The sequence below is a fragment of the Suncus etruscus genome, chromosome 11, assembly GCF_024139225.1.
Source record: "Suncus etruscus isolate mSunEtr1 chromosome 11, mSunEtr1.pri.cur, whole genome shotgun sequence".
NCBI classification, from domain to species: Eukaryota; Metazoa; Chordata; class Mammalia; order Eulipotyphla; family Soricidae; genus Suncus; species Suncus etruscus.
The window spans coordinates 35,533,401-35,555,918 of NC_064858.1; the positions used below are offsets into that span (position 1 = coordinate 35,533,401).

Genomic DNA, 22,518 nt, shown 5'->3' on the forward strand with positions numbered 1-22,518 from the left:
TGGGATTGGTTTCAAGTGACGCCATCTCTTTATTTTTAAACCGATGACCTCATCGGCCGCTTGAAGTTTTTTCCTGAACCGAGCGAAGACTCGGAACTCGGGGCTCGCCCCCGCCCCCCACCCCGCCGCCGCACCCCAACCCATCCACCACCCACCCACCCACCCACCACCCCGGATCCCCTCGGGGGGGGGAACTCTTTCCCCTTCGACACCCCTCTTGCCCTCTCCAAGGCCTTTGCGCACCCCCCATCTCCACGTTGTTTTTAAATTTTTTTTTTTAATTTAGCTTTTTTTGCACCCCGGCTGGCTCTGGCTTGGGTTGGGTTGGATTGGGGTGCGTGCTGTGTGTCGGGGGGGGGGTGTTGGTGGTGGAAGAGAAAAAGCGCAGAAGAAAGTTTGGCCAAGCGGCTCCGTCCGGGGCGCCCCACGCGCGCGCGCGAGCGGGAGAGCGCGGCCCAGGAGGACACGCTCCGGGACGGACGGACGGACAGACGGACGTGAATCGGGTTGGGGACCCCCTTCACCGGCAATCGGGGAGCCTGGAGGCCGGCAGCCCCCCTCCCCGAGTAAGTGGCCGAGGGTGGCATGGCGGGTGCGGGTCTAAGAGGGTAAAAGGAGGCGGCCGCATGGAACGCTCCAGGGCCGCGCGCCCCGACTCTGCGCTCCTGGCCGGGCCGTGCCGCACCCGCGGCCGGGGCCACCGTCGGGAGTGAGCGCGGTCCGGAGCCGCCGGAGGAGCTTTTGGGAAGAGGGGGTGGTGGAAGAGGAAGACGAGGAGGAAGAGTGAGGGGTGTGCGAGGTCTGGGGGGGCATAGACCCGGCAAGACTCGGGGGGTTCGCGGGCCAAGCTGCTCCCTCACTTTGCAGGCGCGCCTGTTCCCTTAACACGCTTGCCAAGTGGGCCTGGCGGTGCCCCGCGAGCCCCAAGTTACACCGAGCTCGCCCGGGTTAGTTTGGGGGTGCTGGTGGATCCGGGTACCCCCGGGTTGACTTAATGAATGTCTCTCCGCACCCAGGAGGGAGGAAGGCAAAGAAAGCCCAGGCAGGCCCCCCGTGGCTGTGTGTGCATCGTTTTTTTGGGGTGTTTTCGTAGAACCCCAGGGTGTGTGGGATACGTTTTCTTTTACCGTCTTTTTTAAGTCAGTTTTTTATTTTTTTCTTTTGCAAGACTGGGTTTGATTTTTGCAGAGAAACTCCTAAGCCCACCTCTCCCCCCCCACAAGCCGGTCTCCCAGCTCTCCCGCTTGCAAAGACGCGGACCTGGTTGCAATGCAATGAATGGATCCGGCGCGGTCCCGGCGCTCCGGACGTTGCAGGGACGTCCCGGAGGGCCGCCCCCCGGGTCCGAGCCGGGTCTAGGGACCCGGTTAGAACTGCGCTCCCTGCCTGGCCACGGTGAGGAATCAAGCGGAGAGGAAAAACCTGTTGCATAAGCGCATTTGCCGCGGCTGTCCCTTGGCACCAAGGGGAAGTGAGTTTTAAGGTGCTGCAGTTTTAAAAACGCTTGTGAAGTTTTCATTATTTATTATTATTATTTTAATTTATTTAGGATTCCGGCTGCCATTTCAGCTTTCAAAGATTAGAAATAAATACTTTGCTCTGACAAGGGAACCAAACCTATCAGACCTGTTTAGGACAGGAGCCAGGTACGTTTCTTGGCTTTTCTCTTGCCTATTTCTTCAGCTTCCTTTCTGTTTTTATCTCCTTTCTTTCCCTTCTTTTTTTTCTCCATTTTTTTCTTTCTTTCTTCCCCTTTCAGGGAAAACCTTGTGACTCTCTGGGGGAACTTAGATGGTCGGAGAAATGCATCTTTCTGTCTTATTTTCTGAGGGGGCAGAGGAAACTGGACTGGCCCTCCAAGTGACAGATGGCTCCTGAAAAGTTTCGTGCTATTTCTGAACTTTTCCAGAAAAAAAGATTTCTTAAAAAGGGAAATTTTAAAAAAGGATTCTTAGTTTTTCAAATGATGGGAATCTCCTTGCAAAGCCAGCCAGGGGTGAGCATCATCCTTTTTAAGAGTTGAAGGGTTGTGTTTTATTTGGGGGAGGAGGGGAACTGCACCTCAAGTCAGTGGAAAAGGAGACATTATGGTTCATGTAGTTATTTTACAGACAATGTCGCGAGGCTCCATGAATACAAGTTCTGTTTGTTGTAAATGAAGTTGTGGGATTTAGGACTGAGAAAGAGGTTAGTTACTATTCATTGTTCTACCCTCTAGTTAACATTTGACTTCTCTTGTAAAAATTTGGGCTAAATAACCCAAATGTTGATTTGGAGGTAGGAGAAATTTTGCTTATCACCTGGGAGGGGAAAACTTATGAATTTATGTGTAATTAATCCTGCTGATGTGGTAAATAGTGTGTAGGAAAGTAGAAGGTGGGGTGGTGGGGGCACTCACCCTGCCATCACATATGAAGTATGAGTGACTAGAAAGTAAAAATAGTCATGTGAAAAATGAGGATAAAGGTTCGCTGGCCAGGAACGTAATGACAGCTGAGGAGGGAGGCAAAGATCTGTTGGCTCTGTGTGTCCTCAGACACATTTCAAGCTGTGGCACTGAGGCGGATGGAGGTTGGCATGAAGGAACTATCTGAGAGGGGATCTGGGCTCAGGAGAAGAGCCAGGTTGATGAGTTAGTTTTGGTGCTTTTTTTCTACACATGCTGTCCTGGGGTTTGACTCCTATAGAATTTTTGGCTTTTGGGTTTTTGATTGATTTACATATCTGTCCAATTTTCAAGTTTCCTACTTAAGCCAGATACTCTATGAAGTTTGATTCCTTTGAATTACATTGTCAAATGCCCTAGATACGCAAGCAAGTATTTTAAAACAGCACGAAACAGGGTTTTTGTGGTTTGGGGACCTTTAACCTTTTAAAAAATAATGCTCTTCATGCGCCAGTAAAAGGCTCTTTGAATGGAAAAAGTCATTTAAATAGGGTGAACAGGTTGGAATCAGAATTTCTTCGAAACCAGAGGACATTAATCAGGGAAACAACCCAGATTTTAGAACAGATCTCAACCATAGAAAAAGCTCAAATGTAGTTAAAAGGCTTGTAAGGGAAAACCACCATTGATGCTTGGTTGGTTTTTTAAAAATAATTCCACTGCATCAAAATTTAAAACCGAGACCAGTATCTGCTATCATAAAAAAAAGTGTTATGCAGTCAACCTAGCAGAAGCGTAATTAAGAAAGTAAATGTTGGCCCAGGATACAGTTCAGCGGTAAGCTAAGTTCATGTGTCTCTTGTATGAAGTTCTGGGTTCCAGCCCTGCTCCAACCCCCACCATGTGCATCTTGCCCTAAGTCACATGATATATAGTCCAGAGCCTAAAGTAAACACTTTTTTGATGGTCTTATAATGTGCATGGTTGTTATTTAGAACATTTCATGGCCCCGAGGATTAGGCTTTGGCTGTGGGGAAGAGATGAAGCTCATAGAAGTTGGCTGGATTTAAAGAAGCAGTTTAGATTTGAAAGAAGAGACCTTTTTCATGCATAGAATGGGAAAGGGAGTTCAAATTTTAATCAAATAAATGGAGGAAACAGGAGTGGCTCCAAAAGAAGGATCTAAGACAGATTACCAAAGAGGACAGGTACAAAGAAATAATGAAATCTTGCCAGGGGTATGATCAGAACAGAAGGTAATGAGATACAGCTTGGCATGAAAGGAAGGAGTGAAAAGAAGAAATATCCTAATTAATATCTCAGCAGCTGCGAGAAGAGGGTAATGAACTTCTTGAGCAGGGTGAGATAGCTCATAGATCTCACTGAATGGTCATACGACATTTTGTTACACAAAAGAGTTAATGTTGTGGAATAAGGGTGATGGTGAGTAAAATAAATCACGTGTCTTAATCACAGGAGAATCTAAAACTTGAAATTGCCAAAGATGAAGATGAATTTAAGGTAGAGAGAACCCAATGCAATGTCAATTGAGGTATTGGAAAAGAAGGCATTCGATTATGAATCGTTGAAAGCATTAACTACATTGAATTCTGGATTGACTATAGGTAGCAGTAGGTCATACAGAACAGTGACTAGAGGTGCTGGATGTTTGGAGGTGAAGATTGGACGTTAAAACCTGGGACTGTGCCCTTTGTAAGGGGAGATAGATGATCAGAATTTTAAGGGTGATGCAAAGCCAAACTGCAGTTAGACTGCTGGAAAGTGCCAACCTCATATGAAGGCGATAGAGAAAGGGATATTGAGGATTTCAGTCTTCCTAGAGTAGAATTTGACCTTTGCCTTTTAAGAATGATGAAAGAAGGGAAGGAAGTGGAACCCAAAGCGAGTGGCCCTTCCCACGTCTTCACTCAGCAAATTTACTTGGAGTCTTCTATATTCTGTTGCTCTTAGGAAAAGGTATAGCATAGAAGATCAGCATTTGACCCTATGGAATTTCCACTCCAAAGGGAGTACATTGACAAGTGTACATGCAAGAAGAGATACAGAACCAATGGGGGAAAGAATAGTCTATATAGACTATATAATAATAATAATAGTCTATAGTTACTATTATATTGTCAAGGAAGTGAGAAAGCCCGTTTCTGGGCAGAACTGCCAGTGAGATCCTGTAGAATATTGTAAACGATAGAGCCTTTTAATATTTTTTTGCAGTCCATGTCAGTTCGAAGTGGAATGCACATTGGAATTGATGTTATCTTTAACTGGTTTTTGTGTGTTTTGATTGTTTTTGTTTTTGTTTTGTTTTGTTTTGTTTTGTGGTGTCACATCTGGCAGTGCTCAGGGTTTATTCCTGACTCTACACTCAGAAATCACTCCTGGCAGGCTCAGGGGACCATATGGGATGCCGGGATTCAAACCACCGTTCTTCAGCATGCAAGGCAAATGCTCATCCTCCATGCTATCTCTCTGGTCCCAGGTTTTTGTGTTTTAAGACACGAATGTTCTTTAGGGAGAAGCATGCACGCTTGGACCTTTTTACTCAGTAGCACTTTGCTATTCTTCTATTGGCCAAGAAGCTCACGATTTTGATTTTGTAATGGGATGCATTGAGTTATATTCTGAGGTTAATTAATTCTCCTTCAGGAACAGTGTCAGAGCAGTGCTTTGAAGGGAAGCTAGGATTCAAGGACACTTTGTTTTGCTGGTGCCTTTTGGAGAGTGCAGAAAACAGAAGCTGCAAGATATGTATCAGCGAGCTTGATTGCACTGTAGGGAAACTAGGAGTTGAGATGCTGCCTTGTCAGGCTTCTTCACATGGGGCTGGAAGTGAGGTGAGGGTGCCTAGAACAGTTTGTGCTCCTTCGGCTTTCTTAGATCTAAAAGCAGTGTAGAGGAAAACAGACTTTCAAACTTGGGGTGTTTTCTGTTTGTGAAGGGGGGAAACTTTACCTACAGCTGACTGCCAGGGGCAGCCGTTTGACAGCAGCACCTGTATAGTAGGATGGCCTTTATAGTAGAGACTAGAAAATTCCCGGCGGTTATTTCATGTTCCTGAACTTGTTTATGAAATGCTTCTCAAGCTTTCTTTTTCTTTCTTTCTTTTTTTTAACCCCTTTTATGGAGGAAAACCACACCCAGTGGTGCTCAGGGCTACACCTGGCTCCTTGCTTGGGGGACTTCTCCCAGCTTTGAGCTGGGAAGATCATGTGTTGCCAGGGATCACACCCAGCCCTCCCGCATGCAAAGTTTGCGCTTAGCCCATCAAAGCTGTCTCATCTGCCCCTTTTCAAACTTTCTTTAAGAAGTAGGTTCCTTCCTTTTTCGTCTTAAAAAAAAAAAAAAGATTGTTAGGTGAACTTGAGGCAAAGTATTCCCTAAGGGGTTTTTATGAAATATGTATGTATGTAGAATCAAAGCTCTTGGTTTTTGTTTGTTTAGTTTTTGGCCACACCTGGCAGTGCTCACGGTTTATTCCTGACTCTGCACTCAGATCCTGGTAGGCTTGCGGGGGAACCATAGAAGGTGCCAGGGATCAAAACCAGGTTGGGCACTTGCTTTGCAAGTACAACTACCTGTTGTACTATTGCCCTGGCCCCAACCAAAGATCATGAATGTTTTCTTATTTGCCTCTAATCAGTTTTCATCTCAGTATGTTTGGCTCACTTGGGATGAACCTATGAGAAACAACTGTTCATGTGGGTTTGCTCCTGGACACCGCACGCTCCCTCCCCAGTACTGCTGGAGGTAACCCCTTAAAAGTTGCTCTACTGTCCCCTTGATTTCCTTCAAAACCCAAGATTGCATGTGAAAAAAGATTGTAACTATAAATGCTAGAATCTGTGGGAAAGTGTGACCTGTTCTCTTGAACAGCTCTTGGGAAGGACACTAGCACTCACATTTGTTTTGGTGTCTGGTGATGGATCGGGCAAGCTGCATTTTCAGAAACAGGAGCCATAAATTACAATGGAATATAACAAAGCCATAAGTAGGAATTATCTATGTTTTCTCATTCAGATTAAATGGAGGAAGACATGAGTAGAGAAGTATATATATATATATATATATATATATATATAGACACACACACACATACACATATATATTTAAGGAATTTTGATAAATAATTGCAGAATAAATGGAATTACTCCCCATGACTGTTATTTCTTATAGGGGGCTATCTCTTCAGCCTGCAGTATTGTGTTTTGAGATTTGAGTTGGAAGCAGAAAGCAGCTTGACACCCTGACTAGTTTGAGCTGGGTGCATGCTCCAGGATTGGATCTGACCTCGCCTTGCTGCCAAGCCCTGAGCTGACCTGACCTCATTCCTTGCAATATGGCAGCTGGTCATCTCCTCTCTCTTTCCCTTCTTGAGCAGCTGGGTGCTGGTGTGTGGTCTGTGCCTGTCACTTCTATGTGGCAGTCTCTTTGCATGCCACCTTCAACTCTGGTGACTTCTTGGTTGTTACTGTCCACTGGTTTATTTTTTTAAATTAAGTCTGTTCACTAATTTATATTCTTGTAATGCGCACCTAAGGAAAATTAGCAAATACTTGCCATTTTCCCTTGTGACTTTGCTTCACCTAATTCCCCTGAACACCTTCCCTTATATTGGGAAAAACAAAATTTTACGTTGTTTTTTTTTTTTAGCTGTATAAATATCCCATATCTTCATCAGTATCCATGGGCAATTCTATTGCTATTGTAAATAATACTGTAATAACACTAGGGGGATATAAATAATATTTGTTTTAATACTGTCATAGTCTTGCAGTGATACCCCAAAATAGGAATGTTGGTTTAGAAGGTAGCTAAAGCTAGCCTCAGCTTTGCAAGGAAGCTCTATGACTTTTCCAAAGGATTATGCCAATTTACATTCCCACCAATAGTTTATTGGGTTTCTTTTCCTCTGTACCCTCTTCAAAATTTGTTGTTGCTGTTTTTTTGTTTGTTTGTTTTTGTTTTTGTTTTGTTTTGGTTTTTTTTGGTTTTTGGGCCTCACCCAGCAGCGCTCAGGGGTTACTCCTGGCTCTGTGCTCAGAACTTGCCTCTGGCAGGCACAGGGGACCATATGGGATGCAGGGATTCGAACCAACCACTTTAGGTCCTGGTGTACTATCTCTCTGGCCCCAGTTGTTGCTGTTTTTGTTGTTGTTTTCACACCGATTCTTATTCAGGGCTTACTGTTGGGCTCTGTGCTCAGGGATCACACTTGACAGTTCTGGTGGGGAACAATAAGGGATCGAACTGAGGTCGTCTATATGCAAGGCAAGCATTTTACTTTCTGTTCTTGTTGACCCCTGTTGTTGATGCCTTTAGTATACACACACACACACACACACACACACACACACACACACACACACACACACACACACACACACACACACACTGAGTTTCTTTTGCTCATTTTTATTTGTTATTTGGTGGGGAAGAAATATTCTTCAGGAAGATTTCTTTTGACTTTACTTCCTAAACTGTTCATGATAGATAAAACCGGGTATTTATGGGCTGGAAAGAGGCCAAGGATTGAGGCACCAGTCTTACATGTAGCTGACCCTCTGATCTCCAGCTCTGCATATGGGCCCCCAAATCATTGCATTGTGGCCTGGATAATTTTCAGCACTGTAGGGCCCTTACATTGAACCCCTATGTGTCTGACTAAGAGTTGAAGGAGGGATTCCCAAGCCTCATGAGTGTTTCTGGGGACCCCCCCCCCACTCCCAAAAAGGGAGATTGTTATTATTTGCTCTTTTTCCTTTGGCAAAATTTCCAATGTTCAGTCAAAAATGTATCTGCATTGATGATATAGGTGAACAAAAAACAACACGTAGGAAATCAGAATGTAGGACTGGGTTAGACTATATTTAAGAATTATAACCATGAGGGGCCAGAGAGACCAACCTGGGTTTGATTCTCCCAGTATCTCATATGGTCCCTGAACATCACCAGGAATAATATTAATAAGATTTTAATATTTGTTGAAGCTAGGTGATGGGTACATTGGCATTTTGAGGATCAGACTGGTGATACTCGGGGTGACTCCTGGTTCAAGAATCACTGGTATTGGTGCTTGGGGGAGCATATGGGATTTGGGGATTGAATCTGGGCCAGCTGCATGCAAGGCAAGTGTGCTACCTGCTGTGCTATCTCTCTGTCCCTTAAACCAGCAGTTCTTAAACATTTTAGTATTGGAGCATCTTTATACTGTTAAAAATCGAGGACCCCTAAGAACTTTTGTTTATATATCTATCTAAATGTGAAAGTAAAATGGACAATAAAACTGAGAAATACTTCAGTTTCGAATTCATTTACTGAGATTGATGTAACATATTTCTGAGCAGAAATATGTGGTGAGAAGCAAAGGCAGGCCATTGTTCCTGTTGCTACCATTCTCTTGAATATGCTGCACTCAAGTGTGGAGTATTTTTATATGCATATGTGTGTGTGTGTAATCTGTGCATAATTGAATATTCATTACTTTAGAACCAAGTGATTTTTTTTAACCTCTCAAGAGGCTTTCAGAAGGCCCTGGGGAGGTGGAGTGGGTTCCTGTGATTCTCAGCCAGATAATCCTGAGGCCCAAGGGTGCAGCACTGTTTGGATTCTCATGCTTGGGCACCTCTAGGTCCTCATTTGACACTGCTTGAGAGACAGTGTAGAGTTGGGAATTGAATCAGGCTAAGCTGCATGCGAGACATTTGCCTTAACCCTCGTGCTCTCTGTCTGGCTATGTCTTCATCCCCAACAAGTGAGAGACTCTTTTTTTTTTTTTTTTTTTTTTTTGGTTTTTGGGTCACACCTGGCAGTGCTCAGGGGTTATTCCTGGCTCCAGGCTCAGAAATTGCTCCTGGCAGGCACAGGGGACCATATGGGGCGCCGGGATTCAAACCGATGACCTCCTGCATGAAAGGCAAACGCCTTACCTCCATGCTATCTCTCCGGCCCCAAGTGAGAGACTCTTAAAGGATTGTTGCACTGTGAGATTTCAGGCCCTATGGATGAGCTTTTCAGGCTCTCTCTGGAACATAATAAAATCTATTGACCCGTCTCACACTTTGACCTTTGTGTGCTTTTGTAATGTTATGCATGGGTCATTTGAAAAAGGATGATTTACTGAAGTTAGGCAAATCTTTCAAACCTGAAGGCATCTGTTTACCCAATGTTCTGATTAAACCACATCGATTCTTATGACCATTCATCTTCTTCAAAAACCCCCAAGAACAAGAAGTAGTCAAGATCTTGGTGTCGGGTTCTAAGTTCTCTAAAATTTGGGATTTTTGCTCTCCTAGAAGTTCATATTTGATCTTTGGCAATAGATACGGTCCATCACCTTTTTCCCTATAAGCATCAGGCACAATCTTTTTATGTTAGAAAACTGTTTTCCAATATTTAAGTCAGAATACTTGAGAGTTCACCACTGAGGGGATTGGGAGCCTGGATACCTAAGTGATATAGGAGAGTGTTGTCTGCTGCTCAGCTCAAGACATGGACTGGAGCCTATATGTTAAAGCATTGGCCTCTAGGCAAGAGCACCAATATTTGGTATATTCAAATATATTTGAATTGCCTTGCACTTGGCATGAAGATGGCCACGTTCATAAAAGCTGATTTTAAGAAAGTTGATCATTTTTATTGTTTCATTCTGGGCTTTGTTAAGTGAAACTGACTTTTTATTTACTTATTTTTCAGCTGGTATGGTGGTGGTATGGCCTCTGGCCTCCCTAGTTGTGAGGGGTATGTTGAGATCAAACTTAGCTGGAGCACTGGAGCATGCGAGGCCTGGGCTCCAGCCCTTTAAGCTTCCTCCCAACACTGAAACAGACTTTTGGGGAAAAAATGTCTAGCAGCAAAGAATAGAATCAGTATGAGCATAGCTTTGTACCCCAGCCTTGATTCTTTTAAAGCAACAGCAGTTGCAGGCAGAACAATAGCACAGGGGACAGGGCATTTGCCTTGCCCACAGTTGACCCAGTTTAATTAATTCTGTCTCTGGCATCCCTTATGGTTCCATGAACATCGCCAGGAGTGATTGCTGAGCACAGAGAGCCAGGAGTAACCCCTGAGCATTGCTGAGTGTGATCCTCAAACAAACAAATAAAAAAATAAAACAACAGCAGTTTGCACCAGTGTTGCCTTTGTATACTCAGCAGGCACCACAGTGATGATTTGGATAAATTGAGAGATGCAAAAAAGTCATTTAATACCAAGTAATGCATTTGTATTTGTTTGCCAGGCATTCACATTAAAGAAGACCTTCCATGATTAGTTGGCGCAGATACTGGAATACTAAAAACAAAACAGTAAGTTTTGCCATGCATGTCTACAGATTTGTGTTTGTATATCAAAAATCCATCACTTCAGGGGAGGCCTTGACTTGGAGCCTTTTTTTCATCAAACCAAAGTGCATGTTTGTATCATGCGCTTCAGTTTGATGAAACTTTATATCATTGGGCCAAAGAACTCCTGTGATTCCTTTTATTGACTTTGCAGCAGGTGCCAGCTCTACTAAGCTTTATTACTCTCTCAGCTACTGAGTGCTTCATTCCAGCTTTTGCACCCTGAAAGTTGACTGGCTGATACAGCCAGAGTTTTTCATTTCTAATTTGGCAGCCATTTTTGCTTTCAAAAAGCACAGCTCGACAATGTTGCAGACATTCTCTAACCTCTCAATAAGTTCACTAGATGATAACGAGGCTTTGGAAATTTAATAGGTAAGACCAGGGGTTCATATTGGTAGGAACGTAGAAGTGCTGAGGACATACAGAGTTAGTCGAATGTTTCTACCTTAAACTTGGTAGCTAAGTAAAGTCTAAAAGCACAGAAGTCTAAGACCATGTTTCATGGGCTGTCAGGGGTGTATTATAATTGTATATTTACTAGCCATACAAAATCATAAATGCTCTTGTATACCTAACAAAAAGGAGCATTTGCTCTCTCTCTTTTTTTCTGTTTTATTTTTGGGCCATACCTTGCAGTGTTAATGCTTATTCCTGGCTCTGTGTTCAGGGGTCTTTTCTGGCAGTGCCTGTTAAACCATATGTCATGCCAATCTGGGTTCAGCAACATGTAAGGCAAGTGCGATGCCTCCTGTACTATTGCTCTGGCACTGGTCTCATTTTAAAATGAAAAAGCATTGGAACAGGAGCTGTGGTGCAGGGTATAAAGCGTTTGCCTTGCATGCGCTAGCCTAGGACAAACCGTGGTTCAATTCTCCGTCATCCCATATGGTCCCCCATGTCGGGCGATTTCTGAGAGTATAGCCAGGAGTAACCCCTGAGCGTCACCAGATGTGGCCCCTAAAATAAATAAATAAATAAATAAATAAATAAATAAATGAAAAAGCATTGAGTGTACACTCATGCATATGTGTATGTTTATTTATACACATGTAGATATATCTATGCTTAAATGTCAAGAGGACTCAGTCATTTTTTTTGCCCAAATGACAAAGAAAGGAAAAATGCTAACTTATAGTATTCTGATCACCAAATTCTAACATGTGAGTGAAGAGATTTTTCCAAAGCAGCAATCAGTGCCCCGGATACCAACAGGGTCCTAGATAGAGTTAATAAAGGCACTGTAGGAGCCGGAGAGATAGCACAGCAGTAAAGCAGTAAGGTCCCTGGAGCTTGCCAGGAGTGATTTCCTTCCTTCCTTCCTTCCTTCCTTCCTTCCTTCCTTCCTTCCTTCCTTCCTTCCTTCCTTCCTTCCTTCCTTCCTTCCTTCCTTCCTTCCTTCCTTCCTTCCTTCCTTCCTTCCTTCCTCCTCCTCCCTCCCTCCCTCCCCCTCCCTCCCTCCCTCCCTCCCTCCCTCCCCTCCCTCCCTCCCTCCCTCCCTCCTTCCTTCCTTCCGTCCTTCCTTCCTTCCTTCCGTCCTGCCGTCCTTCCGTCCTTCCTTCCTTCCTTCCGTTCCTTTTTGGGTCACATCCACCAGCGCTCAGGGTTTACTCCAGGCTTCACGCTCAGAAATTGCTCCTGGCAGGCTTGGGAGACCATATGGGATGCCGGAATTCGAACTGATGGCCTTCTGTATGAAAGGCAAACGCCTTACCTCCATGCTATCTCTCTGGCCCCGGCCAGGAGTGATTTCTGAGCACAGAGACAGGAGTGACCCCTGGGCAACACCAGGTGTGGCCCCCAAACCAATCAATTAATAAATAAATAAACTGCTTTAAAATAAAATAAAGGCACTGTAGCTATAATTTTGTTGGTCTCTTACCTATGCAGGAGAAGTAGAAACCTGGTACTTTGAGCTGCATATAATGTACATAGCAAAATGGATGTTTGTAGTGTGAATGAGATTGCTTAGGAACTCTTAGCTTGCCAAAAGAAAGTTTTTCTAAAACGTCAGGACTGCTTCTAGGTGTTGTTAACAGAAAACCGCCAACAGAGCTTTCAGCCAGGAGAGACTTGTTTTTGTGCAATTAAGAGGAGCCAAAGCAAGTAGCCTCTGGACTGGTCAGCTGCTCAGCTCTGCCTAAAGGCCCCATATTCTCTTTTGACTTTGCCAACTTTTTAGTGTTCACTCACTGCCTCCAGATCACAAAATGGCTGCCTCAGCTATGACTATCATCCATTTTCAAGACAAGCAGGAAGGGGACAAAGCAAGTACTCCTTCCTCCTATGCTTACTTGACAGTCATCTTTCCCAGAAGCTTCCCTCTCTCAGAATTGTCATGTGCTTGAATTGTCACACGAGGCTGCTCTGCACACAGGAGAGACAACAGGGTAGGCCTGTATTCCAGTGGGGGCTGCCCAGAAAATGGGACTTCTGTTGGCAAAGAGCAGGGGCAGAGCTGACTGTTAGGTATCTATCTGTCTGTGTCACAAATGGGCAGACAAACAGGCACAAAGAGTCTTGGGAACCCAGGACTGTCCTTCATACACAACTGTGTCTGTTGACCCCACATAACTGTGGAGCTCATTTATGAGCAGGCCTCAGTTTCTCAATTGCGACCTGAGAATATTGTGTTAATAATTGCAGAGGGAACTTCCAGCCCCATAAGTCTTGTCTTCCCTCTTATTTTCCCTGTTTCTTTTTTGACTAGTTTATGCCTTTTTATTGCTTAACAAATGTTTTTAATTGAATCACTGTGAGATGCAGAGTTAAAAGTTGTTGATGGTTGAGTTTTAATCATACAATGTACCATACAATTTTTTTTTAATTGAAAAGGTAAGATTAGAGATAGGGTAGAAAAATTTTGTTGTTAGGCTGGAGAGATAGCATGGAGGTAAGGCATTTGCCTTTCATGCAGAAGGTATCAGTTCAAATCCCGGCATCTCATATGGTTCCCCATGCTTGCCAAGAGTGATTTCTGAGCATGGAGCCAGGAGTAACTCCTAAGCACTGCCGGGTGTGACCCCCCCCACCCAATTTTTGTTGTTGTTGTTGGTTTTGGGGTCATACCTGGCAGTACTCAGATGTGCTGGGGTTAAAACCAGCATCTGTCATCTGCAAGGCAAGTGTCTTAAGCCCTATATTATCTCTTCAGCCTATAAAATATGCATGATATTTAGTCAGCTTGCTAACTGGGTTTTATCTTAAGTAAGGACCTTAATGGTATAGATGGTCAAAGCTAAAATTAGATTTTTGGTGGTTACTCTATTGATTCTGCCCATGTTTTCTTTGAAAATGGGAATGTAATTGCATATGTATTTTCCAAGGGAAGCAGTGTCATAGTTGATCCTATATGTATATAGAATCAGAATACCCACTGTGCAGTGTTTTGAGAAAATGCTCTCTCTCAACAAGAAAAGTTATTTTAAAACTCTATTGTGGAAAACTTGTCAGAAAAATCCCCCTTTTATTCTTGGACTTTTATTTTTTTCATTGCTCAATGCCCTGGCAGTGCTGGGGATCAAACCAGGGCCTCACAATTGCAAGGCATGTACTGTACCAATTGAGCCTCATGCCCAGCCCCTGGCATTTGTTCTTATGTATTAGCAGTGTTCCTGCTGCTTCCTTACCATAGAGAAAATGTTGCATTAAATAATTAACGATGGGGCTGGATGGTGGAGGATGCCATCCAGCCCACATGGCTTTGCAACCTCCATGCAGCCGGCGAGTTCCAGGCCCAGGTGAAATTACTCACTCACACGCAGCCATCAGGAAGAATCATCTTTATTCATGCCCTTGCCACCACAGGTGTGTGGCCTATGTTAACCTTTCAAGCACAGCTATATTTTGCTAGCCCTGCATCTTATCTCCTGTTAGCCATCTTCCCTTTGGGCTCCATGCGGCCCAAAGATCCAAAAGCCAGGAAGCCAAGCCGGGCCAAGAGAGAAACGGCAAGTATTCGCCTTGCGCATGGTGGCAACTAACCTGGAGTGAGGGAGAACCTTTGATGTTCTCATTTCACAGAGGGAGATGTGGGTCTGCTCATAAAAATCTCATCATGGTTAGATGAATTCATCTACAGCGAATTGAAAATTCAATTTACAAATCTAATGAGTCATAAATCAAGTTACTAGGCCTGTAAAAGAGGCTATTATAAATTAGCCCAAATAAAGTATTAATCTATTCATCAGGAATCATATAGATAGATCCCACTGAATTTTATTGATGATTTGTAAGTACTGAGGTTTCCTAGGGCTAATCATTAACTGTGGTATAACTAAGGCACCTGTAATTTGGGATGTGCTTTTAAGATTCAAGTGTGTATCTATATTAAACTACCACTTTAAATGGCGTAAGGTAGAGCTGGAGCAATAGCACAGCAGGTAGGGTGTTTGCCTTACTTGCAACTGACCTGGGTTCAATCCCCAGGTTTTCATATGGTCCCCCAAACCTGCCAGGAGTAATATCTTAGCACAGAAACAGGAGTAGCCCCTGAGTGCCTCTAGATGTGGCCCCCAAATCATAAACACAAACAAAACAATCATAAAAACAAACAAATAGCTTAAGGTAGGGCCTCAATTTTGTAATCACAGAACTGAAATATCAGAAACTATCCTTTCTACTGTAAAACCCTTTGAAGTTTGTAATTAAAGCTTTTTTTCTTTTTTCTTTTCCATTATGAATGGCTAAGAGCTTTGCTAGTGTAAATCGCCAGAAAGCATGATTTTATAGCTTCTAGGTTTTATAACCAACAATAAAAACATGGGCAGTGGAAACCCCCTTTTCTCGCCTCGAGTCCCAACAGAAAGGCAAAGTCAGGCAGTATTTCTGGTGAGTGAGTGGCCTGTGGGGTGGCTTCTGGTTGCTTCTGTGGCAGTGGCTGTCACAAAGTGTAGAACTGATATGTTGGCAGCATTAAAATGGTACAGGATGGAGGTGAGGGGATTTCCAGCACCAAGGGTGGCAGCCACTTGGCAGGAAAAAGCCTCTTTCTACAAGGGTCAGGTGTGTGTGTATGGGTATAAATAATATTTATTGTGAACACGGCGATTTTTATTATAAAACCAGCCTTATTCCTTAACAAGTACTTTGACTCTAGAGCTTAGTTGACTCTCTTCTGTAAAACTCCATTCTTTTTTTTTTTTTTTTTGGTTTTTGGGTCACATCCAGCAGCACTCAGGGGTTACTCCTGGCTCTATGCTCAGAAATCGCTCCTGGCAGGCCCAAGGGACCATATGGGATACTGGGATTCGAACCACTGACCTTCTGCATGCAAGGCAAATGCCTTACCTCCATGCTATCTTTCCGGTCTCCCGAAAACTCCATCCTTGAGCCAGTGGTGTCATTGGCATGGGTAGGAACAAATAGTTGATGACAACTGAAAACAGAGTTGAGTTGGTCCTTGCTACCAGCTTCTTTGGACTATCAGCCCTTCATGGTGGAGACAAATGTCGTGACTCTGTATTTGTGGTCCTCGGAGGTCAGCTGGGGCCAGCACAACTGATGCCTATGCTCCTAGGCTGAGGCTCAGATTAAAGATCAACCTGAGGCCCTGTGTCTTCTCCTGTTCTTTTCCCTTTCTTGCCTGGTTCTTGGAGCAGTGTGCGGTGAGTTGGCTTCTTCAGGCTGCTTCTGGTGAAGGAAGACTGTTCAGGGCACTTCTTGGAGCCTTTTTCCTTTTTTTGCTTTCTGAGTGTTGGTGTTCAGGAGTTACTCCCTGATTCTGCTCGAAGGTAGTGCTCCAGGGATCATAGAGGATGCCGGGGATGGAACTCAAGCTGGCTGCTGTACCATCTCTGGCCTGTCATCTTCAACTTAAAAAATGCTTTTGTTTTTAGTGGCAGGGCTGAACCCTTTCACTCTTGGGAGGGAAATGCTCTCTGGTTTCCATTCCATTCTGAGAAAGACCTTATAGCTGTCATATGTGGTCATGTCTTGTTTATTCACTCATGGATATTCGGATTGCTTTTTCATAATGCTGCTCTGAACCTGATGTACAAATATTTCTTAGAGATCCAGTATTTACTTCCAGTGTGCCCTCTCTGTGGAGCAACTGGATCGTCCAGGGTTTATTGCAGTTTTTAGTTTTGTGAGGTGTCACCCCACTGTTTCCCGTAAGGATGCACTGTATTACATACCACCTGTCAATAGAGTGAATGTTTCTCCACAGTTACCTTGCCCACCCTTAATTAGGCACTTTAGTTTTTTGTTTTGTTTTGTTTTTTTAATTTTTGGGCCACACCCTGTCATGCTCAGGGTTACTCCTGGCTATGTGCTCAGAAATCTCTCCTGGCCTGGGGGACCATATGAGATGCTGAGGATCTAACCCAGGTTCATTCTGGGTCAGCTGCATGCAAGGCAAATGCCTTACTGCTGCTCTATCACTCTGGCCCTTTTTAAATTTTTTTTTTTTAATTTTTTGGGCTGAAGTGGTAGTACCGTAGGTAAGGCACCTGCCTTGTATGCTGTCGACCCAGATTTGATCCCTGGTTCCACTTAAGATCTCGAGCCTGGCTGGGAATAATCCCTGAATTCAGATCATTGAACTGGTTGCAGCCAATCTTCTGGGCAGTGAGGTGATAGCTCACTGTGGGTATTTTTTGTTTGTTTGTTTGTTTTGGGGCTATGCACTGTACCATTTTAATGCTGCCAACATATCAATTCTACACTTTGTGACAGCCACTGCCACAAAGTGCACCTGGCTATGCACTCAGAAATCACACCTGGCTTGGGGGACCATATGGGACGCCAGGGGATTGAACTGCGGTTCATCCTAGGCTAGCACGGGCCGGGCAGACGCCTTACCACTTGCACTACCACTTCGGCCCCTCGCTGTGGTTTTGATGATTTATCCTGAGCATATTTTCATAGACTTGTTGACCATTTGCACATCATCTCTGGAGAAGAATCTTAATTAATTTTTTGCTCATTCTTAAATCAGATTATTTGCCTTTTAAAAAAATATGAACCAACAACTTGGAACCTCTTCCAGCCCAGGTGTGTGAGAATATGGGTATATAAAAGTGGAGTGAGGGGCTTAAGAATTAGGGAAAGTGTTAATGTGCTTGTTTTGCATCTTGCTGACCTGGTTTTGATCTCCCCACCACACATGGTCCCCTGGAAGGGTGATCCTCTCGCTGGAAGTGATCTTTGAGCACAGAGCCAGGAGTTAACCCTGAGCACTCTGGGTGTGCCTCACACTCCCCAAAATATCAGACCAAAAGGAGGATGTCCTCTTCTTATGAAGAGATTGAATAAACATTCACTTTTTTTGCTCCCTTCTGTAAGAGCAGGGCTGATCTTCATGATACTCAATAACAGTATTATCTTATGTTCTAAAATTCCACTTCTTCCCATGAGCTAAATGCTTTCGATGTCTTAAAACTGTCTCTGACCTCTAGACTGAGAAATTATTTCTAGTTAATTCCCAATGTCCACTTTTTGGTTTTCTAACTGAATCTTGTCATTTTGTTAATAAATTTGCTCCAAATTCAGGCCTGAAGGTCTTTTTCTGCTGCAGACCTGAGACCTTCCCTGGGTATGTGTGAGTGAGGTAGAGTTTGTACTTTGCCTTGGAGATAGTCAACAGTTGTTTTTCTAAATCTACTCACGAACATGAGGAAATAGAAGCCAAAGTTCATTGGAAGTGTATTTGTTTTTTAAATACATAGAGCAAATGAAGCAGCCAGTCTAGATTCAGTGAACCTTTATTTCTCTGATAGGAGTTCTGTTTTTGTGTTCATGCGAGCTTTGAGGAAATGCCCTCTATATTTCCAGTCCGTAACTTTTTGTTTTTCTTTTTTGGGCCACAGAAGTTACTCGTGGCTCTGTGCTCAGGAATTACTCTGAATGGGATCTGGTGACTATATGGGATGCTGGGGATCAAACTTGGGTCAGCTGCGTGCCAAACACCCTACTCATTGTACTATTTATTGTGCTGGCCCCAACCAGTCCATAACTTTTAAGTGGCTAGACATAGCATGGTTATAATAAAAACAAAGAAGTAATGTGATTGTGGTGCTATGGTAGGCTTAGAATCTACTTTAAATATCAACTACTGAACAGGTTTAAATTTTTTGCCACTGATAGATACTATAAAACAGATGGCCTATCTTTAAGGAGTGTTTTAATTATATGGCATTAGATACTGTCTTTTGTTTGTTTGGGGGCCATACTTGGCCATCTTCAAGTCTTACTTCTGGCTCTGCACTTAGGACTAAGGGGGACCATATGGGCTGTGGGGATCAGGTCTGTGTGCAAGACAAACACCCTACCCACTGTGCTATTGTCCTGCCCCACTATATGCTGTTTTTGTGGGGTACTGCTATCCAGCCTGTTCTTAAGCTAACCTATGAGGTAATTCAGTAAACAAGCAAAGGTCAGCAAACCCTGTTGGAATGGGTGAGGTGTGTGTGCAGTGAACCAGCATGCATGAGTTGCTAGCAGTGTAGGACCTACAAGACCTTGGCCATCTGTGCCATCTATATTGATTTGTACTATATTGCCAGATCTTTTTTGCTTGCTTGTTTGTTTTGGGCAATGCTCAAGGGTTACTCCTGACTCTGTACTTAGGGATTACACACTCCTGGTGGTGCTCAGGGGGGACCTTATGGGATGCTGGGGATTGAACCCAGATCAGCTGTGTGCAAGGCAGGTACCCTATCTAATGTGTTATCTTTCTGGCTCCCTGCCAGGTCTTGATGGATGATTCCTAAGCTCTTTTGCCAAAATACTAACCTTCAGAGGGTTAAACTATTTAACTAATGGATTTATGCAGAGAATGAGGCAGCTTCAGACATCCATGTGGTGGAAAGTTAGTCCAAAGACATAGTACAAGGAATAAAGTCACTTGAAAGCCAACACTGTGATCCCCATTATTGCCTGAAGCAAGTCATGAACTCTTGAGGGTTATATTGTGGGCAATGGACAAAATGTTCAAAGCTGTCTTTGGTTAATATTTATGCTTTTTGTATGTATGAGGGAGGGGATAAAGCAGTGGTCCTCAAACTTTTTAAACAGGAGGCCAGTTCACTGTCCCGCTGACCGTTGTAGGGCTGGACTATAGTGAAAACAAAAACTATGAACAAATTCCTATGCATGGTGCATATATCTTATTTTGAAGTGAAGAAGCAAAACAGGAACAAATACAGTATGTGACCCGTGGGCTGTAGTTTGAGGACCACTGGAAGGGGTAGGGTACTGGTGTGTACTAGGGTTCTAACCTAATATATGCCAAGTTATGTGCTCTGTCATTAAGTTACATTCCTGGGCCTCCCTCCCCCATTGGTCATTCTTAACCTAGATCATAAATCATATTCAAGAATTAAACATGTAGTTGTAGCATTATGATACTTGCACGCAGAAGGTGTTTTATCTAGGCTCTTAGGAACTTTGTATACCCAGAAATGGGGTTGCTGAATCACATAGTAATCACATAGTCTTTATTTTTTTTTTTTTTAATTTTTAAGGTTAAGTTTAATTTCCCATGGAATAGCCTTACTGTTGGGTTCTGTTCTGTTTTGTTGATAGCAACAATCCTAGTGATTGTGAGGTGTCAGTATTTTTCTTGGGGTAGTTTTTTTGCAGGACTGGGAGTCAGACCACATTTAGAAATGCTTGGGGTTACTGCTGGCTTTGACTCAGGGGCTCACTCCTGGTGCTCAGGAACCATGCTGTATTCTGGCTGGAACCTAGAGTTCCTGGGCTTTGAGCTTATTTCTCCATTCCCTAGGTTTTGTTGTTTTTTGAAAAGATCTTTGCGAGCTGAAGTAGGTGACAGTCAAATTATATGGAAGTCACAAGATTTCGTGTATACCTGTTACTCCATGCATGTCTAACCTCCCCAAGATCCATCAACTTCCAGAAGTGCTGCACTTGATAATGAATCACCTAATTTGACACATCATTCTTCACCTAAAGTCCCTAGTTTATATTAGGGTTCTCTTGGGTTTGGGCAAATGTATATAATGACTTATTGACTATTATTATGGTGTCAGTTATTTTACTACCTTAAAAATACTCTAAACTGGGCCCGGAGAGATAGCACAGCGGTGTTTGCCTTGCAAGCAGCCGATCCAGGACCTAAGGTGGTTGGTTCGAATCCCGGTGTCCCATATGGTCCCCCATGCCTGCCAGGAGCTATTTCTGAGCAGACAGCCAGGAGTAACCCCTGAGCACCACCGGGTGTGGCCCAAAAACAAAAAACAAAAACAAAAAAAACCCTCTGAACTTTGCCTTCATCCTTCTCTTCTCTCAACTCATAATGACTGAATATTTTACTGACTGTAATTTGACGTTTTTCAGAACATCATATGGGTGGGATCATAGATCACAGTCTTTTCAGAGTGGCTTATTTCATTTATATTTATGATATAGATATAACTTGCCTGTTGTGTGTGTTTTACAGACTTGATAGTTCATATCTTTTTAGCACAGAATCACACTCCATTGTGTGATATGATAAAGTAAATATACCTTAACTGCTTTTAAATTTTAGCTCTTAACAATAACTTTGCTATAAAACATCCATGTGTAGGTTTTTTTGTTTGTTTGTTTGGGTTTTTTGTTTGGGGGCCATACCTGGAGCTGCTCAGGACTTACTCTTGGTGAGGCGCAAGGGACCATAGCGTGGACTGGGGATCAAGCCCAGACTATCTGTGTGCAAGGCTAGCACTCTGTTCTGTAATATATCCCTCTAGCTCCAAGTGTGTAGGTGTTTACATGTATCTAAATTTTGTTTTTGTTTTTGTTTTTTTGGGTCATACCCAGCAGTGCTCAGGGGTTACTCCTGGCTCTATGCTCAGAAATTGCTCCTGGCAGGCTCGGGGGACCACATGGGATGCTGGGATTCAAACCACCTTCCTTCTGCATGGAAGGCAAACGCCCTACCGCCATGCTATCTCTCTGGCCCCCTGTACCTGAATTTTTAACTGTTTGCATAGGATTTCCGTACCTTATGGTAAGAAAGTGTTTACTTTTACCAGTAACTGCCAAATGCCACTCACGCTCCCTTTAGCCTCTGGTGATGTTGGTTCTGGCTTGGGCCATTCAGTGGTGTGCAGCGCTCACATGTTTGCACTTCCTGTGAGTTCAGGAGAATCAATTCTTACTTGCCACCTGTATATTTGGTGAAATTGTCAAGTTCTTTGGTCCATTTTTGACTCAGGTTGCTTTGTTATTGTTGCATTGTGTGAGTTCTTTGCTACTTCATAAGGCAGGTCTTTTGCATTTGTTTCCTTCCATCTGTGCTTTCTTTCTTTTTTTTTTTTTTCATACTCTTGACTGTGTCTGCAGAGCAGACATTTTTAAACTTTATAATGACTTGCTTATCAGTTCTTTGATTCTTGTCTTTATTGTGGTATCTAAAAAGTCATTACCAGATCCAAGACCATTCAGATTCTCTGCTAATGAAATGTTCAAGGAGCTTTAAGATTTGTATTTTACACTGTCTGTTGTCTTTATTTTCCTCCCAAAATTTTAACTAGTAATTTAATTAAATTTAATTTAAACAGTGTTAAATATTACTTTTATATATGCAGTGTTGCTGCCTCACAATCTCCACCAGAGTACCCGAACCCCTGCACCATTATCCCAGGATTCCCCGCACTCTCCTTAGGTCAGAGGTTTGCTGACCTTATCTCAGGGTTGTTTCCATTGGCAGTTGTCTAACCCCTTGCTTTGTTTCCTCATACTTTGCAAACGAATGAGATCATCTGGTGCTTATCTTTTTTTTTTTTTCCTGACTCACTTCACTTAGTCTGACACTCTCAGTTCCAT

At 43.3% G+C, this 22,518-nt stretch overlaps 1 protein-coding gene across 2 annotated transcripts in view; it reads left to right on the forward strand.

The window, feature by feature from the left end:
• Positions 1-266: 266 nt before the first annotated feature.
• The window catches only part of DUSP16 (dual specificity phosphatase 16), a 62,262-nt gene continuing 40,010 nt past the window's right edge, over positions 267-22,518 (forward strand). The window contains exons 1-2 of one of the 2 annotated variants that reach the window (XM_049783312.1): positions 267-566; positions 10,641-10,707. The gene's annotated coding sequence lies outside the window, so the exon portion shown is untranslated. Of the gene's footprint in view, positions 567-1,555; positions 1,647-10,640; positions 10,708-22,518 lie in introns of those variants that run through there. The other variant, XM_049783311.1, reaches the window with a different exon arrangement.